This window comes from Prionailurus viverrinus, chromosome B2, assembly GCF_022837055.1.
Source record: "Prionailurus viverrinus isolate Anna chromosome B2, UM_Priviv_1.0, whole genome shotgun sequence".
In the NCBI taxonomy this organism is placed as follows: Eukaryota; Metazoa; Chordata; class Mammalia; order Carnivora; family Felidae; genus Prionailurus; species Prionailurus viverrinus.
The window spans coordinates 107,409,300-107,420,378 of record NC_062565.1 but is presented as its reverse complement, the minus strand read 5'-3'; positions in this window follow the sequence as shown (position 1 = coordinate 107,420,378).

The following is an 11,079-nucleotide window of genomic DNA, read 5'->3' as shown; positions in this document are numbered from 1 at the left end:
CAAATTTTTAAGTATGATTTCATTTTAACCTAAAAAAATTCACATAACCCCATGTAATAGTAATTGTAATTTTAGTAGAATTCATGGAGAAAATATATAAGGACAAAACACATAATTGTGAATTCAGTAATGCTTTTAATTAAAGTTACGCCTTATTGAAAAAAGAGCATTTATATTCATTTGAAGAATAGGAATACAAACCAATGCAAACCACCTTATTCAGGATACAAATAAGCATACTTCATGGAACTATTATGGGTCTCCTTGTAATCATTTTAAAGTTCACAAATTTCCACGACTTATAGTTTGGGATCTAAACTTTGTCCTCAATCTTTTATTTTAAAAAAGTTTTTTTTAATGTTTATATTTATTTTTGAGACAGAGAGAGACAGATCATGAGCGGGGGAGGGGCAGAGAGCAAGGGAGACATAGAATCCAAAGCAGGTTCCAGGCTCTGAGCTGTCAGCACAGAGCCTGACGTGGGACTCGAACCCAGGAACCATGAGATTGTGACCTGGGCCGAAGTCGGACACTCAACCCACTAAGTCACCCAGGTGCCCCCCCCCCGTCCTCTATCTTTTATATCTGTCAGTTTTGGAAGCTGTTCTATTTTATGACATCATTGGTCTCCTGTCTCCATAGGCCATGCAAATTCTTTTTTTTTTTTTTTTTGACTGATCATAGTTCTTAATTTTTATTAATTTCAAATTAGAGAAACTTTGCTCTATGAATTAATAACTACTGAAGCCATTGATAAACTTGTTCAAACAGTACTTAGATTCCAAAATGAACCATGATTGTACATATCATGTTCATATGTTGTAATGGGATCATGTATGATAAATTATTTTAGAAAATATTATGCAATGTTATAGTTTTATCATATAAGTCAGTATCACTTATTTGCAATTGATAATCTCTTAAAACAATGTCTAGGTTGATTTAGTATTTCTTAATTCCTTCTTTCAAATTTTCTTTTAAAACATTTTTGTTAGGGGTACCTGGGTGGTTCAGTTGGTTGAGCATCCAGCTTAGGCTCAGGTCATGATCTTACAGTTCGTGAGTTCAAGCCCCTCATCGGGCTCATGGAGCCTGTTTCACATCCTCTGTCACCCTCTCTTTCTGCACCTCCCTGGCTCATCTTTCTCTGTCTCAAAAATAAATAAATGTTTTTAAGAAGGTTTGTTTTTTTAATTTTAAAATGTTTATTTATTTTTTGGAGAAGGGTGGGAAGGTGCAGAGAAGGAGACACAGAATCCAAAGCAGGCTCCAGGCTCTGAGCTGCCAGCACAGAGCCTGATGCAGGGCTTGAACTCATGAACCGTGAGATCATGACCTTAGCCAAAGTCCGACGTTTAACTGACTGAGCCACCCAGGTGCCCCCTGAAATATATTTTTTTTATCATAAGTGTACCTTTAATCGCCATCACTTATTTCACTGATACTCCCCCACCTCCTTCCCACTGGTAACCATCAATTTGTTCTCTGTAGTGAAGAGTCTGTTTCTTGGTTTGTCTCTTTTTTCTTCCTTTGCTCATTTGTTTTATTTCTTAAATTCCACATATGAGTGAGAACATATGGTATTTGTCTTTCTCTGACTGATTTATTTCACTTAGCATTATACTCTCTGACTCTATCCATATTGTTACAAATGGCAAGATTTAATTCTTTTTTATGGCTGAATAATATGCATATATATACACATATATATCTATATATCTATATCTATATCTATATCTATACACATATATATCTGTGGTATACATATAGACCACATTTTCTTTATCCATTCATCTATCAGTGGACACTTGGGCTGCTTCCATAGTTTGACTATTGTCAGTAATGCTGCAGTAAACATAGAGGTGCATGTTTCCCTTTGAGTTAGTGTTTTTGTATTTTTTGTAGCAGTAGTAGTGCAATTACTGGGTTGTAGGATATTTGAGAAACCTCCGTACCATTTTACACAATGGTTGCACAAGTTTGCATTCCCACCAACAGTGCACGAGGGTTCCTTTTTCTCTACATCCTCACCGACACTTGTTGTTTCTTGTGTTTTTTATTTGATCCATTCTGACGGTGTGAAATGATTATCTCATCTAATTTTGTTTTGCATTTCCCGGATGATGAGTGATGTGGAGCATCTTTTCATGTAGGCCATCTGTCTGTCTGCTTTGGAGAAATGTCTGTACATGTCTTCTGCCCATTTTTTAATTGGGTTATTTGTTTTTTGAGCATTGAGTTTTATAAGTTCTTTATATATTTTGGATACTAAGGCCTCATTGGATATGTCATTTGCAAATATCTTCTCCCATTCTGTTGGCTGCCTTTCAGTTTTGTTGGTTGTTTACTTTGCTGTGCAGAAACTTTTTATTTTGAGGAAGTTCCAAAAGTTTATTTTTTCTCTTATTTCCCTTACCTCAGGATACATATCTAGAAAAATGTTACCTTGCCAATGTTAGAGAAATTACTGCCTGTGCTCTCTTCAAGGATTTCCATGGTTTTAGGTCTTACATTTAGGTCTTCAATCCATTTTGAGTTTATTTTTGTGTACGGTGAAAGAAAATCGTCCAGTTTCATTCTTTTGCATGTAGCTGTCCAATTTTCCCAACACCTGTTGTTCAAGAGGTTGTCTTTTTCTCATTGTATATTCATTCTTCCTTTGTCAATTGTGGGTTTATTTCTGGGTTTTCTATTCTATTCCATTGATATGTGTCTATTTTTATGCCAGTACCATGCTGTTTTAATTACCACAACTTTGTAATACAACTTGAATTCATTTTTCTTTTTCAACATTGCTTTGGCTATTCAAGGTCTTTTGTGGTTCCATACAAATTTTAGGACTGTTTGTTTCAGTTCTGTGAAAAATTCTGTTAGCATTTTAATAAGGATTGCATTAAATCTGTAGATTGCTTTGGGTAGTATAGACATTTTAACAATATTTGTTCTTCCAACCCATGAACATGGAATGCCTTTCAATTTCTTTGTGTTGTCTTCAGTTTCGTTCATCAGGGTTTTACAGTTTTCAGAATACAGGTCTTTCACCTCTTTGGTTAAGCTTATTCCTAGATATTGTATTGTTTTTGATGCAATTATAAATGGGATTGTTTTCTTAATTTCACTCTCTGCTGCTTCATTATTAGTATATAAGAATGCAACAGATTTCTGCACATTGATTTTGTATATTGTAACTTTACTGAATTCATTTATCAGTTCTAGAAGTTATTTGGTGGAGTCTTTAGGGTTTTCTATATATTTGGTAACATCATTGGTCTCCTGTCTACCAAGGCACTGCAAATCCTTGTTAGTTGGATCAAAGAGGACAAAATCTATTGAACTAAACCTGTCTTTCTAAAGTCAGAAGACTAGAATTTGGAGTATTTTTTTTTAAAAAATCTACTATGTGTTTGCTTAAGGAAATCGACAACTTTGAGAGGTGGCCCTGGGGAGATGCTTGCTCTGTCCAACTCAATAGATTATTGTCAAGATCAAACTAGATTAGGTAGCACCTAATTATATAAATAATAAATGGGGGCTGGCCAGTCAGTATTTTAGTAAAATCTTCCCAGTTGAAGCCTAATCCTTAGCTGATGCGGTACTAGAAATATATAGGTTTCCTAGAGTTACACTGGCTTGGGTGACTTCCAGCTCTCCAGACTCACAGTGCCTTGTGAGACAAGGGGTAAAAGGTCTGTACAATGGATTGGTTGGAAGTGGTGGCCTAATTTTAAGATTTGCCTCTGCCATTTTAGTGAATCATTTAAACTCTCTGGGCCTCAGTTCTTTGTGAATAGAGAAATGGACCAAAATTTCAGAGGTGTTTACTTTTTGCAGTGGACCTCTTTTTTTTTTTTCTTGAATGAAATCTTCTTGAGATTCTCCAGTATATAAACCAAATACAAAACAATGCACAGTTTTCATGCAATTTAAAACTTGCTGTTTGCAAGTGAGGCCCTAGGGATATAGCTCAAAAACCACTGCTTTGGTTCATATTTAAGATCCATTTTATAAGTCAAGATGTCTATTTATTAATTTAAAATGAGAGATGTTCCTGTCCAAAGAATTGCTAGTTGTTATCTTCATGGGACATCTTGCCCTAATGGTCATGTCCACTCAGGAAACCAAACTTTAGATTGGAGCTTTGAGCATAAAATAAATCAAAGCAAGTTCTATATTTTTGAAGAATGGTACTATCAAGCAGTGATGATCCAATGTAATGCCTCCTTTATACTAATAATTTTTTTCTTTAAAGAACTTGGCAGAGAATTCTAGAATCTCGGCACTATCCTCCATTGATCAGTATTGGAAAAAACATTCTTTGTGATCTTACCATTTAACCTGCCTTTTTAGCCTTCATGTAGATCTCAATACTCCTTTTGATGTGACCTCTTAACACTCGGAATATGAATCATGAACTCCAGGCTGAGAACTTTTCAGGTCATCATGTGTTTGAATGCTCTTTGTAGAATCTTGGTGGCAAGGCCATGTGGGTGGTCACTCAGACTCTGCTTATCTATTTTTTTTTATGTTGGAGGGTTTGCTTCCACTGAAGAGAGAGCCATTTCTCTTTCTCCAAAGACAAATTCTTAGACATTTCTTATATATATTGATCTTAAGTAGGACTTTCTCAAGCTTTAAGTATCAGCAAATGTGTAATGTTCTGACAAATGAGTCATGTTATAGTGTGCACTAGACTGTAAGTTCCCCACAAGATTCTGAGCTACTCCAGGACCTGGGTGTGAAGGATTCATCTTTCTTCGGTCAGTGCCTAACTGTACCTGACATACAGAAGACACGATAGATAAATCTTGAATGACTACCTAAATGAATTAAATGAAATTCTAGCAACTCATTCAATAAGAAAAGTCTCAATTACATTATAATTTTCAAGAGCAGCATTTATAAAGGTTATCACGCTGTTTGTCACTGAGGAAATCTAGTTCATACCTTCAGACCCCACAATGCTCCTGCACTCTCATGGCTTCAGAAAATGTGAGTTTCTAAACCACACTGGGGTCATTTTCATGGTACAGACTGAACTGTCACCCAGTTCTGCCCCCATTTCCAGCCACAGAAAGGACTGAGGAGATCTAGAGCATGTAACTGGTAGAGCACTGTAGCTAATGATTAGAACCATACAGACTGACTTTCTGGGTTCCAATCTTGACCTTTCCATTTGTTAGCTATGTGACTCTGGGCAAATTACCTACTATCTCTGTACCTGTGAAGTTGATAGTAGCCAATGTGAGGGTTTCATGAGCTAATGCCCCTAAAGCTGTTAGAACAGAGCCAGCCATGTTATAAACATTCAGTAAATATTGACTCTCTCATATATGCATCCTGGTTTAATAGGAGGAGGATACGTTTTGAGTTAGGTAGCCAAGCTTTTAATTCATGTTCTGGCCCTTTTTCTTGGGTAATCACTTAATTTCACTAACCTTGTTTCATCTTGTATAAAATGTGGATAATAACATAGCATTGGGGGAGGGGGTGCTATTTAAAACTACACCAGACTGCAAGCCTTCTGATTCCTCATACTCTAAGTGTAGCAAAACACCCTGATGGGTCTGCTTTGGAGGAGAGCAAGGAAGCCCCAGAGAGAGAACTAAAGTGTCTTCCATGATTAGCAAGTATTTTGAGCATCCTAGAGCTTGAGATGAAAGCATCAACCTCAGGAAGGAGAGAAATCAGCAAAATAGCCCAGTCTGTAGCTCTATTTGGGGCAGTAGTCTTAATATCCGATATTGAGTTGTCACTTTGGCACCACATTCCTTATCTTTTCACCTGAACATAAAAAAAAAAAATGTCTGTTACACACACAGGCATATGTGGGTGATACTTTGGGAGTTACAAAATTGGGGTGATGTGTTCACAGTACTGACTAAGGCAATACAACAGAAGGGAAGGCAAACACAAGAGGGATGTAGAGGGGAGTTGGATGATCTGGCCCGTGCAGGAAAACAGAATGTGAGGAGAGAAAGAGAAACCTGGAGAAGTGGGGAGTAAGAGCAGATTTCTCACCAGTGTATGAGATGGCAATGGAACACTTTTATTTTTAAAAGGATAAAGAAAGCTAAAGTTAGTAGAACCTAAGAACCCTGGCATTTGAGATCTATACTCAGCAGGATTCTTAGCACAATATGAGTTCATGGACATAAACTCCTAGCACAAAGTAATCCTTCTGTGAATGATAACCATCATCATTCATCCCGTCAATTCATATATTATTCAATGAGTATTTACCTAACCCAAGGAAGCTGGGCAAGGAACAGCTGGCGTATGTGGGGGGCAGTGGAGCATACAGACTCATTCATCCTGCCCCTGTGGGAGACTTACCTACTCACCACAGCTCCACCCCTGACCTCCCGGCTCCTTTCTGCACAAGGAAATACACTCCGTGAAGGAACAACATTGCCTTTCAGGAGTGCCAGGGTGGTGTTCTTTGGGGAACACAGGCGGGCTTGTGTGATTTTTCCTAAGTCATGTTCATACTTAAGAGAATGCCTGTAGACAGAAAGTTAAAAATCATTTCATTAATCAACTCAGTTAAGGTAAGAGTAACAAGCCAGAGTTCTAAAAACATGCAGTTATTTTGCCCATGATCCATTTTCCAGTAAGTGACTACCAAGATAGCTGGAGCACAAGAATAGGTAACGGCTTTGTTTTCCCAAGATGTAGTCATTGTGATTATTTTTAGATGAAAGATTTGGAGCCAGAAGCACAGCTCATAATTATGTTGCTATGATTCTACAACCAGTTGTTTTGTGGAATTAATTCAACCATGACAACTTTAAAGTCATTGCATTTTCTGAAAAAGAATCAGAAGATAAAAACTGAAAATAAAACATGAAGTGCTGTTGCCTACCTCATATCTTTCTACTGTTTGAAGCTTGCCTGCCCCCTTCCCCTAGACCCTCCTCTAGGCCTAGTTCTACAAATTATTAAAGCCACTGGTGGCTCCTTCTTTGGGACACTCTCCTAAAGACCCCAGCATGATGGACCTCCCCTCCTCTGAACTCTTCAACTGACTGTGGATTGTTTATAGTCTTCCTTGAAGCTCCTTGTCCTCTCCCTTGAATTCTAGTTTATTTTCAGACATAACTCATTATTTCCAAAGCTGAGTTTTTACCATGTAATAATTTTACATTACAGAAACAATATGGCAGGGGCACGTGGTGGCTCAGTCAGTTGAGCATCCAACTCTTGACTTAGGCTCAGGTCACGATCTCATGGTTTGTGAGATTGAGTCCTGAGTCGGGCTCTGTGCTGAGCAGTGTGGAGCCTGCTTAAGGTTCTCTCTCTCTGTCTCTCTCTCTCTGTCTCTCTCTGTTTCTCTCTCTCTCCCCTCTTCCTGCTTGCTCTCTCTCTTAAAACAAACAAACAAACAAACAAACAAACAAATAAATACCAAAACAAAACAAAACCCCAATATGTCAGATCATTGTTACCCAAAATTCGAAAGAGAAAGGAAAGAAAAATATTCATGATCTGATCATCCTAGTACTAGTTCCATACTCATCATTATAAGGCGTTTCTTCCTAAACATTATTCTATGCATATTTTTTCATTGATTTAATTCTAGGGGATATGCAATTTCATATTCTGACTTTTTTCAACTAATGTTACCTCACAACCATTGCACATATTGCTATATAGCCTTCATAATTAAATGTTACTTTAAAGGCTGCATAATATTAACAATTTTTAAAATTTTATATTGTTTATTACATTCCACTATTATAAATAATACTACAGTTGACATCTTTATGCATATAGTTTTTCCAGCATGTGTATTTATATGTGAATGTGCATGCATATTTTGATAATTATTTCTTAGGATAGTGTACCAAAAGGAAATTTACTGAACCAAACATATTGCCAAGTTAGTTTCCAAAAGAGTTGGACCATTTTATATCACCAGAACTGTATGAGAATATTACTTTCTCTAGACTTTAACCAGATCATCTGAATTACTTTGTTTTCATATAAACAAAATAGGGTGCCATTAATTCACTGTTTTAATTTTTTACCATGAGTTATTTAAGTTTATTTATTTTTGAGAGAGAAAGTGTGAATGAGGGAGGGGCAGAGAGAGAGGGAGAGAGAGTGAATTCCAAGCAGGCTCCACACGGTCAGCGCAGAGCCTGATGTGGGGCTTGAACCCACAAACTGTGAAATCATGACCTAAGTTGAAGTTGGACACTCAACCGACTGAGCCACCCACGCACCCCATTACCATGAATTATTTAAAGCATGAAGAAAAATAGTAACCTATGGCCCTGTTTTAGCAAATCTTAATACATTTCCATACTTTTACATTTTTTTATAAAAATAAAATATTATATCTATGGTTAAATTCTTTGTGTAACCTCTATCCAATTCTTCTCCCCTCCTTCCTTCCTTCTCTCCACAGAGACAACTGGAATTGATGTTTACCATTTCTTTGTATTTCCATTTCCATATCTTTCAATTGCTAAATCTTTGATTCCTAATGAAGTTACACTTTTCCCCATAACACTACTATGAAAGTACTCAGGTTCTAGAATCAGGTAGAACTGGCTTTGAATTCCTGCTCTGCCAGTTGCAAACCATGTTTCCTTCGACTTCCCTGTGCCTCAGTTTCCTCATCCATAAAAGGAGATAATAATCATTCCTATTATGCTTTATCATGTTGCTATGAAGATTACATGGAACAGGGCAGGTAAAATCTTTGGTGCAGTGCTCAGCACTGGATAATACTTTTCATTATCACCCTAGTTTCTCTTTTGAATTATCTGCCCTTTGTTTTCCTTAAAAAGATTAAATTATCTAAAATTTGCAAAACACTTCATCAAACATGATCACTTTTGCTCCTCACAACAGCTTTATGGGATAATACTGCAACAGTCCCATTTGATAAATGAGGCAGGGAGCAGGGCCATGTCTGAACCTGGGTCTCTGGTGCTGGTACCTCACCTTTCACGCTTAGGTTGTTGCCCTCTTGTTAACCTCTGAAAGTTAACAAGCAGTTTTATGATACAATATTGTTGGCCCAGGAGGTAGTTTTTAGTATTGCTTTTTTAGCATAATCATTATAGATAGATCGCAGTTTCTCATTTGTAATTGTTTTCTATTTTTTCTGAATATTCTGTATGAAATATTTATAGCTTCTATAAATCTAGATATACTCTTAAGTTCAACAACAAAAAAAATGTTATCAATTATATTATACTTACATTGTTAGAGATTTAAGATCTCCAGTCTTGGTATTCCTTTTTCTGAGGGTTTTTTTGGTTTTTTGTTTTTTTATAAGACAAAGTAAAGATCTTAAGCAATTTCTGTATCTGAATTTCCATCCTTTAATGAATTGACCCTAAACATTTTAACTAAAATAACCCCATAATGGTCCTGAGTATTTATGAATAGTTAGCTGGTGTAGGATTAAAATTTTAGGATTTATGGGGTGCCTCGATGGCTCAGTCGGTTAAACATCTGACTCTTGATTTCTGCTCAGGTCATGATCTCACAGTTCATGAGTTCAGGCCCCACATTGGGCTCTGTGCTGACATCGTAGAGCCTGCTTGGGGTTCTCTCTCTCTCCCTCTCTCTTTCTGCCCCTCCCCTGCCTGTGCATGCACTCTCTGTCTCCTCTCTCTTTTTCTCAAATGAACATTTAAAAAAATTAAAACTCTAGGATTTACAAAAATTTAATTTTATAAGAAAAGAATAATAAGTCATATTTCATGAAACCTTAACTTTCATTATTTTTTTTCAAGGTACAAGAGAGAAGTACTCTGGATATAGAGTATAATCCTCTCTTGCATGAATTAATAGGACACATTAATAAATACTAGTTTTGTTTATACATTCAACTATAAGAACATTTTAAGGGGACATTTTATGGTAATCATGTTTTTCCCAGTTTATCAATGCTCATTTTTTTCTTTGAATATTTTGACACTTTTCACATTAAATGACGTCCTCCTTATCATATTAAAAAAATCAGATTCAAAGAACCCAAGAGAGGTGAGAGTTAATGAGGCAGCTACAGACAGCATTACAAAGCCCCTGGGCATAGTGGGACGAGGGAACTTTAATGGCAACTGGAATAGCAAAGAGCATCCCCAGACTCCGTAAAAGTGTGAGTTACAGACATATGATCCTGCAAAGGCTATTTACTGAAATAAATACCCAAGTATTTTGAAAAGACCAATATAGATCCTGTAAACCTAAATCCAGTGTTTGTTTTGTTTGTTTGTTTCCAATAGGAGAATAATCTGGTACTTTTTTCTCCCAGAAACCACAGGGTTCAGTATGGGTTACTGGGAGTCTATAAAAACCATCACTTTATAAATGACAGTCTGGCTGTCACCTGGCAATCTGCCACTTCGCCCAGCTACTCACTGTAGCAATACTCTGGGTCTGGCCCTTTGCCAGTATCTGAAAAGGGATCAAGGCATATGAGCTTCACGGTGGCTCTCGAAGTGTCCTTCTTCTGGCACCTTCTCTGGGAGGCAGGCTGTCACCTCAGCAGAAAGCCACTTTGCAGCTTACAAACATTACTTGCCAACAGAGGTTGTATTAGCAGGAGAATGCCCACATGTACCGAAACATTTTAAGGAAATTCATTTTAAGTCCCTGGATGAAAAGGCAACAGGAAAACTCCAGTGCCTGGTACCAGCTTCCCGTGTGGCAGGTAGGTACCTAAAGGGTGATGACTACCTCGGTCCTGGAAATATGGAGACGCACACTTTCATCGGCTAGCTATGACTCATTTCCTCTAAGAAATTTTAAGCAGTCTGTTCTAAAAGATGGTATGTGGGAAGATGAAAATTCTTTTAAAAAAATTATGTGGTAAAACCCAAACTCAAAACTGGAGCAAAAGTGGCATTGCTCTTCTATGCATCTGAGTTTCTAGAAACAGCTTTAGGCAGCAGGCTCAGGAGCTGGATGAATTCAGGGGCCATTTTAGGGCAAGCCAGGGTGGGATTAGATGTTCCATTCTGCACTGTTCTCCTAAGCCTGCCATGATCTGAAACTTAGCTCTTGGGCCTGGGCCAGAACCAGATTGACATTCAAAAGTGAGCAAAGAAGTCAGCAGCG